General features: G+C 31.5%; 2 long non-coding RNA genes across 22 annotated transcripts in view; one reads left to right on the top strand and one right to left on the bottom strand.

Moving 5' to 3' along the window:
* Nucleotides 1–2,710: 2,710 nt before the first annotated feature.
* Nucleotides 2,711–10,995, bottom strand: LOC127070107 (uncharacterized). 4 transcript variants are annotated; one of them, XR_007784109.1, is made up of 6 exons: nt 10,537–10,995; nt 6,400–7,286; nt 5,828–6,149; nt 5,564–5,738; nt 5,297–5,480; nt 2,711–5,219 (listed from the first exon to the last, which is right to left on the bottom strand). It is a non-coding gene; the product is annotated as an uncharacterized LOC127070107 (long non-coding RNA). The 4 variants fall into 4 exon arrangements; XR_007784107.1 differs by having other exon boundaries at nt 6,405–7,286; XR_007784108.1 differs by lacking the exon at nt 6,400–7,286 and having other exon boundaries at nt 2,711–4,489; nt 4,970–5,219; nt 10,537–10,986.
* Nucleotides 8,831–18,545, top strand: part of LOC127070091 (uncharacterized) — an 82,380-nt gene continuing 72,665 nt past the window's right edge. For 3 of the 18 annotated variants that reach the window (XR_007784018.1, XR_007784017.1, XR_007784007.1), the window contains exon 1: nt 12,243–12,386. This is a non-coding gene — a long non-coding RNA (uncharacterized LOC127070091). Of the gene's footprint in view, nt 8,848–11,144; nt 11,162–12,241; nt 12,387–12,618; nt 13,032–13,172; nt 13,345–13,429; nt 13,613–13,691; nt 16,488–17,391; nt 18,534–18,545 lie in introns of those variants that run through there. The other 15 variants (XR_007784015.1, XR_007784014.1, XR_007784012.1 and 12 more) reach the window with 14 other exon arrangements.

The following is an 18,545-nucleotide window of genomic DNA, read 5'->3' as shown; positions in this document are numbered from 1 at the left end:
ATACGATCATACGATTAAATCGCGTAAATGTATGAACAAACATGTCCTAAAACAGGTAACTCTAATTATATTTTCTTTTCTGTTCAATATAATACAATAATATACCCAAGAGGAAGTGCGCAGTATAAAATATAGTGGAAAATAATAATCAAAGACTATACAACTTTCTATCGTATATTATAAAACGTAGTTATAACATATTATTATATACGAAATTGTATAATACGATCTATACTGTAGCGTCTCGAATATAGCTCATCTATATCTATACAGAATTATGCGATTATCTAAAACATGATAAAAGAAAAAAAATCCTATGAAAATAAATTCTTGCGTCAATATTAAACGATATAAAACTCAAATATGGTTAATCTATCCGAGTGCATATTTTCTAAAATGATATAAATGATTTTCATTATCGTGACTGACTGGGAGCAATTATATTATTCTGCATCATCCCTCTTCAGAAACTCCTAAAAACTTGTTTGAACGAGAATATGGGCTCAATTCAGAATAAACGGCTATTCAACCACCGCATATAGGTAGTAAGCTCTCTAAATGGTGGAGCGAGCATTGTTTCCACTAATTATTTTTCGTATATTAACGAGGGTATCATCCCTAGTAATTCCTTCCAAACGTTCCCGATAATTTCGGATCCTTACTACAGTAAAGTGGACATATTTTTTTAGGTAGATGCATTCATTTCCATTTTAATTCTTTTCTCTTCTTTTGATTCTCCCCATTCCTTTCAGTCACTTTACTTCGTAAAAATTTAATTTTACATAACTTCTTTTGAAGGAGGGAATTTTTTTTGGTATGTAATTATTCATACATACATATTTTTCGTGACGAAATGTGTTGGCATTACGTAGAAAGTAGGATTAAAAACTGTATTTGGAAGGAAAGTAAATTTCAAGAAAAGGCTGTCTTTCTGCAACATTTATAACTTATATTTTGATGTAATAATAGATACAATAATAGTAAGTATAATAATAATGATATTAATAAGTATAATTAACCTCTATTATAATGAGGGAATTATTATGTCCATGTTAAATTTCATATGCGCTTATTGAGAAATTAAAACATTCCAGCAATATATTCGAATAATACGAATATCATGTTACTAGAAATAGAATAAAATTATTGTTATCCTCAGTTATACGCAATGAAAAGTAACCGATTGGAAGAATATAACATTTTGCTTCGAGTTAATTAACAGAAAAACGCAGTGCACGAATTATTGTATAACTAAAAGTATAATTTGATAACTTTTTAAATTCTCCAATCAGGAGTAAATCTTTAGGAAAATGTAGACGATATAATCCTACGAATCTACCTAAGAACTGAATCATTCACACGGTATACAGCTCTGTAAAAGACCTAATAGGATATTTAAATGATGCATCTAAGTAGAGAACTAAATTATACAAGTCATCGTATGATTAAATTGTCCGCTTGGGTTGACGAGATGAAAACAAATGAAAAAATACCTTTCTCCTTTCCATGATACGAGAAGAGAAATAACCACACTCCCTCATAGGATCACACAATCATCTCATCCACTTGAAAACGTTAACACAGGCGCGAATGTACACACATGGATGAAGAGAGATAATAATAATACGTTCAGTGTGAACGTATTTGAAGCTAAGTATGTGAAAACGTATTACTTGAAAATCATTTACCTCGAATGAATCTTTCCATGAGAATTCGAGCTCCCCAACAACGGTAGAGCTTTTTATCGTCCCTACGTGTTGAATCATTTTGCAAAATATACCACCCTCAGGTTCATTTCAAGTCTCTATGATCCACGTTCCTCGTGCAACGTCGGACGACCCTTCAATAAATCTATCTGTCGATAAATCTATCTTCACCGAGAAATTCATTTCCTCCCAATCCATATCCAATTAAGCCTTTCCGAATCGTTCAATCGCGTAATAGGAAATTTTGATTGACTTACGTAAATGGTGTCGAAATAAAATACGTAAAAGAGATAAAGATGATATTCGGGAAAAAAGTGACGAATGATTTTGTATTAATCCATATTCTTTACTAATGCGTTTTAAAAAAAGACATATGTGTAAAAAAGAGATTGTTATATTAAGTAATCGAAAAAGAACAGAAAGTAGTATACCAAAAAAAAATTGTCAAACAGTATTCTTTGCACCAAATTAATTCTCATTCATAAATATTTTTAACGCCAAAAACAAGAAGAAACATATTTGCCAATTTTCAGAATTCTTTAATTAATTTCTAATTTCAAATTGTAAAGAAAAGGATGGGAATAAAGAGACGACAGAAGAACATAGAAGAGCAAGAAGAAGAATAATGATACATCCAATTAAAAGAGATCAATAGAGAAATTCATTTCCTCGTAACTTATGAGCATCTTGGTTCTTTCTATATATTGATTAATCTACATCAAGTGTAATAACCCTGTGCAAAGGGCGCTATCGTGTTCGCTGGGTTAAGAATCCAAAGCGTTGTGCGGGGTATAAATACCGTCGTTCGGAGGACGGCGATGAAGCTGCAGGTCATTCCTTGGGTGATTGTCGAACTAGTAATACGCGAGCGAGTGTGGTACAACAAATATTCGTTCGTGCATACTTCATACGTTTAAGAGATCCGTTATACAAGTAATTCAGGCGGTGGAAACAATTTCTTCATTCTTATTGGTCATTTGCTTATACTATCAATGTAAAGTAAATTTGTTAGTAGTCATGAGTTTGTGATTTATTATAAAATTTCAAGTATACATTATGGAAATGATACTGATTTTCGTGATCAATGCTATCTAAATAATTGTTTGTTGCATTTCGGAAAAGGTACTTTATATCGCTTAAAAGGATGAAACAAAATTTATTTTTGAGGACAGTACAATTAGATGTACAATTGAACGACTTCCGTAACTCTTAACTAATCTACGAATCTTATAATGTTTCAGGGATATACTAAACCAACGGAAGACGAAAGCAGTTCCAATAGCCTGGATGTATTGCAAAGGAGCCGAATTGACTTATATTTGAATTGTAATTCCAAAGAAGAACAACGCTCCACCAGATAATATAACATTGCACATCCAAAGTGAAACACATTTTCATTGACACTTTCTGTTCTTCCGTACATCCGACTATACGTCCTATATGGATAGTACAAATCAAGCCAGACCATCAACGAGATTAATATATGGAAACATTTTCCTTTTTACATTTATGCTTAAATGGAAAATCAATCAATGCTGTGTTTATTGAATGGTAAGATATTTTAGACATAAGATAAATTTTTCATTCTAAAATATAATGTGGACTATACAATCTATATCGTATCTATATACCTTATAATAATTTATTGAATATCTTCGAAGATTTTATACAGTCGAAGAAAGTATTTTTATTTACAAGTGAATTTATCACAAATATTCGAAATGGTATTAAACCCAAATTGGAGTAATTATCCGGTAATTTCTATAATATGGAAATGTTATTTTCTAATAAATCTTATGCAAATAGCTACTGCTAAATTTTGAAGAAGATTGATGGAATAATGGAATGACTAGAGATAATGGTGTTTAAACCGTCTTTGTTATTTGTAAAGCTGTTCTTTCGGAAGTATGGTAGCTAGGGATTATTTCGCGTATGACACACACTTGCGTATTACTGGGTCGAAAATCACGGAAGGAATGACTTCCCCTGGATTAGTTAATCCCACGTCGTCTCGTTAGAAGACCAAGATTCCTAGATATTAATTTTCTAGTTTGGGGATGAATAATTTCCCCTCGCCTGTAACTATGTAGTTATATTTTTATTTCCTTTATGCACTTGAAAAATTATTTCATAAAACTTGGAATCTTCTAACGAAATTGACAGTTACTTTTCTCTTTTTTAATTGCAATATGCAAGTAAAACTGTAATTATATATAATATAAGTAATTATTATTAATGATTTTTGTATTAATAATTTCAAATTATTTTAATAATAACATCAAAAATAATAATTATTGTAATTATCAACGTTAATTTCTAGAAAGTAATGGTAATATCATATACGAAATATGTAATGTTTCTTCTTTCGTAAGTTTAAGTCATACTTAAAAATAGTGTTCTAATATTATTTCATATTACGGGTATTACAATTTTCATACTATATAATTCTTATTATAAAATATTTGGTTGTTAAAACATTTTTTCGTCGGAAGTTACATCTACTTCAATATTCCTTAAATACATTTTCTTCAAATATCACCTTCTTATCTCGTAAACAAATATATATTGTTTAAGTTATCCTAGAATTCATTTCCATTATTGCACGATAATAGAAAAAATGTATTCGGAGAAAATCTCTTGTCATATTTCTTTATTTCCTCATCTCACCATCCTCTGTTTCACGTATTTCCTCTTCGAGAGAACCACACAGTTAGAGAGTGATTTGGGCGGATCGAGTGTTTGCGCTGCTACTGTTTGGGAAATCCGTGTTTCACTGAAGTTTCCTATTGAAATTGTGCTGTTAGCTCGGGAGACTTAAATTTTGCGTTAAATATTCAGGGTACGTTCATCTCACCGTGTGTATATATATAATATTTATGAAAAACGCTAATAAAATATTACGAATATTTTTTAACTACATGTCGTGAATATGATGACAAACAATTTGAAACATGGGATTCAACATTTCTCCTTTTTTAATTATAGCGAACTGTTACTTAATTTATATCGATGGAATAACGATGATGCGAACGTGGACTTTTTATTTCACGTATAATTTAAAAGTATACTCCTGCTATCGTTATTATTTCCAAAAATTTTGAATCTTTTAATCGTCCCTGTATGTTAAATTATTTTGTATGATAAACCTCCCTCAGTTTCATTTCCATTCCCCTTCGATCCATGACCCGCATGGAACATCGTACGATCCCTTAAAAAATCATTCTACGTACAATCGCGTATACCCTCCAACTAAAGCCGCTTACGTTTGGATCCTTTGGAAGAAGTAAATCCCTCCCATTTCCTCGTACTACCTTCCGACGCTTTTTAAACTAACGCCCTAATGGTCTTTCCAAACTTCGTCGTCAAGCACAAATGTTTTTTCTTCTTTTTCCTCTTCCTAGGTATTCCCAATCACATAATGCATACATGAACTATCGCTAACGATGTTCCTTCCTTGGTTAAAATTCTATCTGCATCTTGAACCGCTCTTCTAATTACACGATCCAATGCACTCTATTATAAAAGATGAAATTAATATAGAAAATTGGATAAGATACATGACAAGTTAATTATATCTGATCTCTTCGTACCTCGTTTATTAAAATTCAATATTGATGTCGATGGTTGCTAGAGTAATGCTCTACCAGTAGCAACATGTTTACTTCTATACGTCGGATAATATGGTGCCTCTCTCATCAACTTGAGTTCCATATCGTTTACAAGTTTTTTAATAAATTCGTGAGCAGCGTCAGCTACCTCCGCCCCTTTTACGATCTGACACATTAAATGACGAATGACATGTAACGCAAAATTCTATGAAAAAATATTGAAATTTTTATTCATATATTATTATTCACCTCCTCTCTTTCATCGAACATCTTGCTTCCCATATCAAATATTCTTCTTTACAAAGGTGAAAAATATATGGGTTCTTGAATTATACACATTAATATAATACATATATGCCAGCTAGAGTTAAGAGACTTAATGTCCAACTCATTAATAGAAATATTCTCGTCGCTATCATAAAATCTGCGTAAAAATTCAATAAATTATTATAAAACATCCCTATGATACAGATTTTATATTCGACAGTACATTTAAGAACAACAAACTTGTACCTTATCTCTAAAATTCGATAAACAAACCATTGACTGATTTTCCACTGAAATATAAGAAGAAACAGAAAAACGTTTTCATATCATAATCTGATTGATTGCATTTGTACTATCCATGTAGGAGTTATCGCCGGATATAAGGAAGAACAGGCCAAAGTAAATATGTTTCACTTCGGATATAGAATACTTCATTAACACGAGGTAGTGAAATTTCGTATATCTTGTTTGGAATTATAATTCAAATATCCCTCAACTCGGGCCTTTGTAATACTTGCAAGCTATTGGAACTTTTCCTGCTTCCGCCTTCGTTTCCTTTAGTATATCTCTGAAACAATTTAAAATTCGTAGATTAGTTCAGACTTACGATAGACATTCAATTGTTCATCTAATAGTATGCATGTATAGTTATCGAAGGCAAATCGGATTACGCCATTTTAAGTGATGTAAAGTATCTTTTCCGAAAAGCAACAAACAATAATTAAGATGGTATTGATCACGAGAATCAGTTTTATTTCCATAATATATAATTGAAATTTTATAATAAATTACATACTAATGCCTACAGATAAATTCACCTTACATTGATAACAGAAACACAAGACTAGTGAAAACGAAGAAATTGTTTCCACCGCTTGAACTCCTTGTAAAACTACCCTTTGGAACGTATGAAGTACACACGTAACAAATATTTCTTGTACGACACTCGCTCACGTATTTCTAGTTCGACAAATTCCGAAGGAATGACGCACAGCTTTATCGCCATATTCTTACAGGCAATTCATACCCCACAAATCGCTTTGGGTAGTTTACCTAACGACCATGAGGGAACCCTCTGCACAGGGTTTTATGTAGGTTAATCAATATTTCCTATCATACGATTGAAAGAACCGAAAAGGTCATAAGCTCTGAGGAAATGAATTTCTCTATTGATATTTATTGATTCGATGAATAATTATTCTTTTTTTCTATGTTCTTCTTTCGTTCCTACTTTTTACAGTCTGAAATTAGAAGTGAACTAAAGAATTTTGAAAATTTCTTCCTGTTCTTGAGGTTAAAAGTATATATCAATAAAAATTAATTTTGAGTAAAAAATATTGTTTGACAATTTTTTTCGTAATATTATTTTCTATTCTTCTTCTATTACTTAAGTTAACACTGTCTTTTTTTACACATCTCTCTTTTTTTATGACGTTGTAATGAAGATTGTATTCAGGGAAGACAATTTTTTTTTCGTGATATTACCTTTTTCCTACGTATTTCATTTGAACACGACTTACGTAAGTCGATTAAAATTTCCTATTACGCGATCTAACGAGCCGAAAGAGCCTAATGGGACATGGATTAAGGGGAAATTGATTTCTCGACGAATATTTTTCCCTTCTTAATTATCATATGGTATAATCGACTTTGTATATCTGCGTATTTCGACATGGTCTTTTGCTTCAACTTTATCGATCGCTCCCTACAAAAGATTAATACTGATTAAAAAAAAAAAAATTAGTTTTCTTGTTGATATTATCTCATAATAAAAATATCTTGTGAACGTAATTATACATTTTTTGATTGCTATCTGTCAAAATCGACCAGAAATGTTTCTCATGCAAAAAATATTGTTTTCCCTATTTCTTTTGGTCATATTAAAAATAATATCATTGGTGAATTTCTCAGCATGAGAAGTATTTGCTTTTTCGTTATGATCCATTATATATTTCATTATGATCGTTTCAAATTCTTCACCTGTCATGGAGTGCCAATCATTTAAATTTCGAAGTTGTCGGATGTTATCATCGGAAGCGTTGTGCATTAACATTTTTACTTTTTTGTTACAGTTCTTAGCCAGTGATATGACGCCTTATATTTTAACTCGAATATAAAAAAAGGAAGAAAAGAAAATGTATATCCATATATCTTATGTTTGGATAATGAAATACATAGTATCGATCGGCAGTATTCTATTATCTAAAGTCATCAATAGTTTCCAAAACGTTTTAGAGCTTCCTTGTCATATTATCAATCGACGTGCTGGGTTTGGAAAGAAGGCTTTTTTCAAACCCAGCACGCTTCCTGTTCAAACATCGTCCTAGTCTTTACGTGAACCGTAGTATTGATTTCCACACCATCTTCATTACATGATCGAAATTAACCAGCAAGAAAACAAAACATTTATAAAGGCAGTGACAAAAATCCTTGACGAGGTTAATATGGCATTGTTTTATAAAGCTACATTCGAAGGGTTATAGGAGGAAAAGGAATATATCTAATTGAAAGGATCCAAACTTTAAGAATTTAAAAAAAGGCTTTATTTAGAGGATGTAATCGAATGTGTTGAGTGATATTTGTCAAAGAACAGTTCGCTGTTGCAAACGGAATCTGGATTAAAATGGAATTGAAATGGTATTCAGCAAGGTTTATCTTTGAAAATGATTAATTCTGCATGTACGATTAAAAAATTCACCGTTTTTCGGGATATTAATGTTAGCCAGGGAACTCTTTTAAATTATACGTCGAATATTCAGTGTACGTTTGCGTCATCATATCAACGTTATACCGGCTTAAATAATTATTTAAACCATTTGTTAAACTAATTATTAAAGTGATTGTCATAGTCAGTTCAAATAATTACTTAATATAATTGAAAAGAGGAGAATTCTTTAGTTCAATCTTCCAAATTGGTTATCATGATATTCACGATATGCACTTAAATAATGTTTATAATATTTAATGTACGTGTTCAATAATATAGGGATTTCGACCAACTAATTTGCTGCTTATCTCGCATTCTCGTTTTAATGATTCATTCGAGGTATAATGATCTGCAGGTGCGTAATATTTTCCCCTATATATATCGTCAAGTACCTTCATATTGAACGTGTTATTATTATTATATTCGTGTTATTATTATCTCTCTCCATCTGGGTGCGTACTTTTGCGCATGCGTGAGCTTATTCAAATGGACGGGATGATTGTGCGATTCTATGGGCGCGTGTGCGTATAACTTCTCGCGTATCTTGAAAATATGCCAGGTATTTTTTCATTTGTTTTCCTCTAATCAAACCAAGCATACATTTCGATAATACGATAACCTGTGTAATTTAGTTATCTACTTAGATGCATGACTTAATTAACCTGTTAGGTATTTTCCAGAGCGATGTACCACGTAACTGATTCAGTTCTTATATAGGAACGTCTACATTTTCATAAAAATTTACTCCCTGTTGGAGAATTATAAAAATTATCAAATCATACTTCTATTTATTCAATATTCCGTATACTGTGTTCTTTTTTTTTCCATGCACAACATTTTTTTTTATATCTTTTATTCCATTTGATTTCCCCTATCGATCACTCTTTATACTAATAAATTTCGATCATTTTACTTTGTAAGAATCGAATTATTTTGCTATTTACTAATCCACATTTATTCTTTTTTCGAGAACAGGACGTTGGCATTCCATAGAAAATAAAACTCGGAAGATTATATTCAAAATGGAAGATAATCTTATGGAAAAGCTATCTTCTTACAACACTTTTATGATATGCTTTAAGTCGGATGGTTGATCGAATAACGATAGCTTGAACAAATTATAATAGATTTCTACTATGTCGATAAGTAATGACTAACCAAGTATTACGTCAGTGTTATCTGTCCGCTCATTGAGAAGTTAAATCATTCCGATGATAAATTCGGAAAATTCAAATATTATGTTACGAAAGATATGATAAATCACTGCTATACTCAGTTACACGTAAAAAGAAATAAACGACTGCAGAAATATAATATTTCCATAGGAACTAACTAGTTTAGAACATAATATATCAAGTATTTGATAAGAAGAAGTACGATTGGATCATTCATTTAAGTTTTCCAATAAGAGGTAAATTTTTAGGAAAATGCAGTCGTTCGAATGAAAGAACTGAAACAGGCGTGGTACATCGATCTGCAGAAGACTTAATTAAATGTGCAGGTAATTAGATAATGGATTTAAAATCTAATTGAGTTATACAGCCAGTCGTATCGTCCAATTGTCTGTATGGTTTGATAAGGGGAAAACAAATGAAAAAATATTTTTCCTATCTACAAAATCAGACTGGAAATATACGCTCAAAGGAGCGAGCACTCATTTCTTCCACTTGAACTGGCATATTCAAGCGCGCATAAGAGCACTCACGGATGGAGAGAAATAATAACGAATCGTTTAATTCGAAGGTACGCGACGATACATATGGGAAATTGTAATACGCAAATGCATTTTCATCAATTGCCTATTAAAACGTATTAACAAGAGAATTCTGGCTACGCAGTAAATAAATTTGTTGATATTACAATATTACTCTAAAACGTAAATTAATATTCTGAATATTTTTTAAGTACACGATGCGAATGTTATGACAAACAATTAAGAAAATTCATTCAACATTTCTTCTACTTTCAATTTAATCGAATGTAAATGAAATATTATGAATATTTTCTCAGTACACGATACGAATGTTAGGACAAACAATTAAGAAAATTAATTCAACATTTCTTCTACTTTCAATTTAATCGAATGATTACTTAATTTAATTTGATGGAGTAACCATGACGAGGTGACGTAAACTTGGAACAAGTCGATAAATCTTTTGTACATCTACAGGTTTAATCATTCCAAAAGTTAAACCTATCTTAAATTCATTTCGGTATTTTTAAACGTGAACATAATATTTACAATCACCTTCCACTTCTTCATCCCCTGTATCACCTTTTTCTTCTTCTTCATCTTCGACATGGATTCGCAAATCTTTTTTGGAATAATGTTAATCGCCTTAATATTTTCTTTGCCGTTCCTAATCTCACTCATGGCATTGAAATAAATATTATTACGGTATATATAACTTTCTAACTAAATGCTATCCAAATTAACATTAGTTCGATATCCAAGAACACTGTTAACGTTAGGATTGATCTCCATTTTCCCTTTTCGACTGCTTTGAATTCTTTTGAGGGTGGAACAAGATGTAATCAAAAAACATTCCGCGAAGAAATCTTCTTTCTTACAAAGGAATATACCCTCATTAAAGTAAAAATTTCACTTTGACCCACGATCCGCACGAACCATTGGATGTCCCTTCGAAGGACCTTTCCGGACTCAATCGATTATACCCTCTGACCGAAGCCGCTTACCTTCTGATCCTTTCAAAGGAGTATATTCCCTAGCCTCGTACCACCATTCGAGAGTAGCATAGTGAAACAGAACTATTTCGATTTCGAGAAAGTTCTTCGTCGTGACCATTATAAGTTTTGTCTTCCTATTTTTCTTTCTGTTTAATATCGAACATCTGACGAACACGTTATACAAGGTATTACGGATAAGTTAGAGTCACCGTCTTTATTTCAAAAGGAAGTGCCTTGCTATTGTTTTCAGCATGATGATTTTTGTTATTCCCTAGAAACATTAAAAAAATTTTGAAAAACGTGGATAAACTTAACTAATACAATATAAATCGAACGAAACGTTTCTTTTTCTCATTTTTTCAAATTCGACCTATAACATAAAACAGCACGTCACTTTGGATGAATTTTAAGGACAAACTGAAAGTTTCAAAAGACGATTAGATAATTCTCATAACGATCATTTCGCCGATTATACAATTTTTATTATGAAAAAAGAAATTGGAAGAAAGAATTGTTTGCATAAATAACATTTTTGGCCAAAGTTAGTCAGGTGGTAATTAAAAATGTCGGCAATAATGTTCACAAGATATTTTTATTATGAAAAAATGACAACGAAAAATTTATTCCTTTTCATTTAATATTATCCCTTGGTAGAGTGCGATGAATTAATCAAAACAAAAGCAATCATTGCAATATGTAATTATGCTATATGGTGGATTATTTCTTATGGTAATTAATTGGAGAGGGCAGTAGTAAGGCGAATTAAAAGAGATTGGTCGACAAATCCGTTTCCCCCACTACTATAATTTCCGGTTCTTTCGACGGCGGGATAGGAATTTGTAATTGTCCGGCGTAAAACGCATTCAAATGGATTACGCGAAAAGGAAAATAAATAATACGAATGATTTAATGTAATACATATTCATTATCACTATGTAATAAAAAAAGAAAGAAGCTTGTTAACTTAATTAATACAAAGAGAATAGAACGTAATATTACGAAACAAATTTTAAGGAATATTTCTTGCTGCAAATTAATACTTATAGATGAATATTTTTAACGATAGAAGCGGGAAAAAATTAATAGCCGATTAGCAAAATTATTTATATAATTTCTATATGTAAATTTTAAAGAAAAAAGCGTTAAAATAGAGAAAGGAATGGAAGGTAAAAAAAAAATTATTGTCCAATTAATGGGAGTACATTGTAAAATTTATTTCCTCCCGTACCGCGTCTTTTCGGCTCTTTCTATCAGGTAATACGTGGTATTGATTATCTGCATAGAATGTAATAACCCTTTCCATCGCGCATGGCTTCAGAAATTACCTCAGTCATCTAACATGGCGATTTGCGAAGGGAACTCGCTTGCAGAAGTCATCCTTTCGATAATTGTTGAACGAGTAATACGTAAGTAAGTGCTTAATTATCACGTATATACTTCATACGTCGCAAATTCTAACTGACAAGCAATTCAAACGGTAGAATTTCTTCCTTCTTTCTTGTCTTTTGTTCCTTGTCGATATAAAGTAAATTTATCTGTATTCGTTAGTAATTTATTATAAAATTTCAATACTATATTACGAAAATGAAACTGATTTTTATGATCAATAACATCCTAATTATTATTTTCTTGTTTCTCGTAGGATGTACTTTATATCGCAAAAAATGGCGTGGCCCGATTTACCTTTGATGACTGGACAATTTCAATGAACAATTGAACGTCTACCCTAAGTCTTCACCAATCTAAGAATTTTAATTTATTTCAGAGATATACAAGACTAAACGAAGATGAAAGCAGTTCCAAGAGCCCAGAATTATTGCAGAGGAGCCTAGTTGACCGATATCTGAATTATAATTACGTTCAAAGAAGATACATGGATTTCTACGTTCAACGTGATAATTAAACATTCGACATCTGAAATGAAACACACGTACATCGGTACTTCTTGTTTTTCCTTACATCAGACGATATGTCCTATTTGGATAAGACAAATATCCGACCGTCAACCAGATTAGGAAAGGAAAACGTTTTTCTCTTCAGTCTTATGTTTAAATGGTAAATCAATCAGTGCTGTGTTTATCAAATATTAAGATATTTTAGAGATAAGATATAGATATTTTATTCTAAAGTGTAATATGGAATATAAATTCTATATCATAGGTACATTTTATGAAAATTTATTGAATTTTTACACAGATTTTATCATGGCGACGAGAGTATTTCTATCGATGAGTGGGTTATTAGGTCTCTTACCTTAAGCAATTTTAAAGGTATTATTTCAATATAAATCAAGAATCCGTATAATTTTCAACTGCTGTAATAAAGAATATTCGATATAGGAAACAAAATGCTTGATGTAGGAGAGGAGGTAAATAATAATAAATGAACAAAATTTCCTCTATTTTTTTTTATAGAATTGTGCGTTACTTGTTATTCGTCATTTAATGTGTCAGATGGTAAAAACGGCGGAGGAAGCTGATGCTGCTTACGAGTTTATTACAAATCTTGCCAATAATCTGAAACCCAAGTTGGTGAGAGAGGAAGCTAATTATCTGGTGTATGAAAGCAACATGTTACTATTGCTAGAACAATACTATAACAACCATCGACTTCAATATTGAATTTAAATAAACGAGGTACGAAGAGATCAGATATAAGTAACTCGTCACGTATCTTATCCAATTTTCTATGTTAATTTCATCTGTTATAATACAGCGCATTGGATCGTGAATGCAGAAGAGTGGTTTAAAAAGCAGTTGGAAATTCTAACCAAGGAAGAAACATCGTTAGCTATTGTTCATGTATGCGTTATCTGATTGAGAATACTTAAGAAGAGGAAAAAGAAGAAAAAACATTTGTGCTTGACGACGAAGCTTGGAAAGACCAATATGGCGCTGTTTTATGAAGCTTGGAACAGCGGTAAGAGGAAATGGGAGAGATTTACATTTTTCAAAGGATCCAAACGTGAGCGGCTTTAGCTGGAGCGTATATTCGATTGAACTCGGAAAGATTTATTGAAAGGTCCTCCGAAGTTTCCCATGAGGCAAGAATCAAAGGGGACTTGACATGAAACTGCGGGATGTATATAATACAGAATAATTTAGCAGACAGGAATAACCAAAAGATTCACCGTTTTTGGAAATAATGACTAGCAGTGGAATACTTTTAAATTAAACGTGAAATAGGAAGTCCACGTTCACGTCATCGTTATTCCATTGATTTAAATTAAGTAATCATCCGATATAATTAAAACGAGAGAAACGTTGAATTTTATATTCCAATTTGTTTGTCATGATATTCACATCTATTTAAAAAATATTCGTAATATTTAATTAGCGTTTTCCATAAATTTTGAAATTGGACGAAGTAATTTGGTCAGTAGCGCGAATTGCCCATTTAATTCGTTCTGAAAAGGATTTAGTAACAATGAATGTCCGTGATACGTTCTCCGTTACTTATCATTAAGTACCTTCCTTTTAAATCTTTCGTTATTAACTCTCTTCATCTGCGTGCGCATCTATCTGCGTCAGTCGAGTGGCCGGGATGGAGTATGCTGTTCTGTGTTCGTGGGTGCGTCTAACTGCTGGCTTATGTTGAATATAAGGAAATAATCCTTTCATTTGCTTTTCTTTCATCAGACCAAGCAGATAATTGAAGTTTAGCTGTACCATTTAATTACCTATGTAGATTCATTGTTTGACAATACAGTTACATATTGTGCAGAGTTATGGACTATATTCTTAGACATCAATTGATTTGGAACATAATATAGGAAATTTAAGATAACTAGAATTATAACGGGGTTATTATTTTGCATTCTCCAATAGGAGGTAATTTTCTAAAAAAATGTATTCGTTCATATGGAAGAATCCATTCTTCCTACTACATCGATCTGCAGAAGACTTAATCAGGGAATTAAATCGTTCAGCTAAATGGATAATTGAATTATTCCGCTAGTCGTTTTATGGAATTGTCTGCTTTGTTTGATGAAAGGAAGACTAATGAAGAAATACCTTTCTTCTTTTCAAAATAAGGGAGCAAGTGTACGTTGACACGCGCACTCATTCCCGCCCACTTGACTCGCGTACGTAAACGCGTACGTGCACGGATGGAGGTAATAATAAATCGTTTAATATGATAAGGCTGGACAGTAGCTATGAGAGAAGGTATTGCGTACGCGCAGATCGTTAAATTCCGATCAATACTCGTTAACAGGGGAATTTGTAGACATGGAGGATCGTATATTTTTGCAAAAAAATTAATATTTTGTACTTTATAGTTTTTTACGATGTCTATGATAAGTGTTGAATCAATTCTTTTTCAACATTATCATCCCTCGCATTATGTACGAAATCTCTCCGTTTTTTGTTGGATGTCGTCACTATCACTTCTATCGTTTTCTTTCGGATTAATATTCATTTTTTCTAACCGTGTAAATGTCTACCTGGAATTCCTCTTCGGTATTACTTACAGCACGAAACTCACTCGTGTTTGGAAATTTTGCGATTCTCTTAATAAAAAAGAAGTAAATAAGTAAACGGATTGGTAGTCTCAAATTGTATATTACGACATCACGGAATGATACATAACAATAATATAATACTTTCCTGGTTTCCTGACTAATTACTCGAGGGATCTATTTATACTACTCGAAGTTTCAATAGGAAGTGAGCTCAGCTTTGAAAATCTCTTTCCCCAGTTTTATGAATACTTGTTTACTTCATCAAATATCACTATATCGTACGAGGCATACTCATGTACTATTACAAACAAATCCTTCTTATCGCTCTCTTTAAGCACATTAGATAAGCGTCCAGACCGCTGTGAACGTACTTCTTTTTCATAAGTATACAATAATCACTATTGTAGTAATTAATTATATTATAAATAATTACAGTTTTATGATTATTTCAGTTAAAGAAGATCAGAATAATTGTCAATTTCATTGAAAGATTCCCAGATTCATGAGATTATTTTGCGTGTACATTAATTATATTTACTGTTACTACATAATTACAGTAGAGGGGAAATTTCTCATCCCTTGCGTTCTAATTAGAGAATTAAAATCCAGAAAGTTTGGTTTTCTAATTTGAAAATGTCACCTTCAACTGTAATTATTATTACTTACATTATGATATAATGCATTATTATTAATGATTATTTCAATTATTAACGTTATATCGAATTAATTGCTATGAAAGTATTTAAATTAACTCACGTACGAAAATTCTTGTTTCCTCTTTCGTAAATCCAAGTTATACTTAAAAATAGTGTTCCATTACTATTGGATATGGACGATACTACTATTTTCGTATTACGTAATTCCTTTTGTGAAATCTTCTTTTCTAAAATATTTCTTCGTCGGAAGGTATATCTTCTTTGGTATTCTTTGAAAACATTGCATCCAATGTTATCTTTCCTTCTTGTAAACACATACCTATTGCTTAAGTTAACAAAGACATCCTTTTCTTTATTACGCAATAGTAATAAAATATATTGCTTCGAATAAAATCCTGTCTCATATTTATTTTTTTTTCGTAATATTACTTTCTTTCCTTTTTCTTCTTCGAGAGAACCTCAGAATTATTTAATGATATATTGCAAAGAATTTAATGTATATTGAAGAACCATTGTTTCCACCGCAACTTTTTGAGAAATACATATTTTTCTGAAGTTTTCTATTGAAATGACACAATAAAAAAAATCAAAAGATCGTTCAATTACTAAGTTACATGAAAAGAATATCAGTCGATCTTACGAAAGAGAACGTGGGTTGTGTTTTCACGACAATATGAGCCCTTCTCTGTTTCGCTGTAGGAGAATAATAACAAGAAGTTGTATATATAGCGAAATTCGATGAAGTAAACAAGCGATCGTAAAACTGGAGAAAGAGATTTTCAAAGCTGAAATCAGTTCGTACTGAAGCTTCGAGTAGTATAAATAGATCCCTCGAATAATTAGTCAGAAAACTAGGAAAGTATTATGTTATTATTATGTATCATTCCGTGATTTCGTAAAATGCAATTATCTCCATATTTGTTTTTTTTTTTTATTAGAAGATCGGCTAGATGTCCAAATACGCACACGTCTCATGATATAAGATATAAGCGGTGAATAAGAATTTCAAATAGGCGTTTATACAGCCACGTTAGAAAAAATAAATATTAATCCGGAAGAAAACGATAGAAGTGATAGTTATATCATCTAGCAAAAAAACAAGAGATCTCATCGATGAAAGAGATGCAAATGTAAAAAATTTTCTTCAAAACTTATCATAGATTTCGTAGAAAATAATAAAGGATAAAATTTTGGTCTGTTTATAACAAAATATGTTCTTTAATATCTACGAATTCATATAAACCAAGCATCTCTATAATACATTATGTGCTTTTAAAATTATGATATATATTTTCAGATGTGAACTACGTTTGCTCGATAAAGTACCATCGATTTGCTGAGAGCTAACGTCCGAAAGGGTTCAGGGCAGTTATGGTTATTACGTTTTACGCACATTAATTGCTCAGACGAACGGAAAGGTCGAAAATGAAATTAATTAAGGGGTATTGAGATTCTCTTTTATTAAGGAACAATATCTTTTAATTCGGCATATTACTTTTTTTTTTCTTTTTTTTTTTCTTTTTCCTTCACAGCTTATAATTTGAAATTAATTAAAGAATATTGACTATTGACAATTAATTTTTTTTATTTATCTACTTAAAAATGACTATCAATAAGAATTAATTTATCCTTTGTTTATCTCTTGAAACTATCATTTCTTTTCCTGTATTACGCAATAATAAGGAATATGAATTCAGAGAGAATCTTTCTCCATATTCATTTTTTTTCCGTTACATCGTCTTTTTCTCTACGTATTTCATTTGAATGCGCTTTACGCAGGTCGATTAAAATTTTTTGTTAATCGGCCGAAAAGGATATGTGTTCGGAGGAAACGAATTTCTCGACCAATCCCTTTTAATTCGACGTAACATTATTCGTTCGAATAGTGGTACGATTAGACCTTTTTCATGAATACACCTTTTTCAAAGAATCCATGGATGGGGAGTTTTAGCTAGGTTCAAGTCGAAAGGACCGTTGAAGGATTGTCAGACGTTCCATGTGGAACATGAATCAAAGTGAAATTAAGATGGAACTGAAAGTTTATCATCTATCATAAGTAAACCTACGAGAACGATATAAAGACTCACCGCTTTTCCAGATAACAATACTAGCCCGAGAATATTTTTAAATTATACGAGAAATGTTAAGGCCATGTTTACGTCATAGTTATTTCATCAATTTAAATTGAGTAGTATATCCCAATAGAAGAAATTTTGAGTTCAGTGTTTCAAATTATTCTTCATATAGTATTCACGATATGTACTAGAAAAATATTTATAATACTTAGTGTACGTTTTTTAGTAATATCGAAATTTGAACGAATTAATTTGCTGTGTAATCCCAACTCTCTTGTTAGTAAGTTTTGATTGGGTCTTACTGAAAATGCATGTACGTATCGTTAATTACTCTCGGATTAAAAGATTTGTTATTGCCTCTCTCCATGCACGTGTG

This window comes from Vespula vulgaris, chromosome 17 (genome assembly GCF_905475345.1).
Source record: "Vespula vulgaris chromosome 17, iyVesVulg1.1, whole genome shotgun sequence".
Classification (NCBI taxonomy): domain Eukaryota; kingdom Metazoa; phylum Arthropoda; class Insecta; order Hymenoptera; family Vespidae; genus Vespula; species Vespula vulgaris.
The sequence above is the reverse complement of the archived record's forward strand: the minus strand, read 5'-3'. Positions and strand labels throughout refer to the sequence as shown.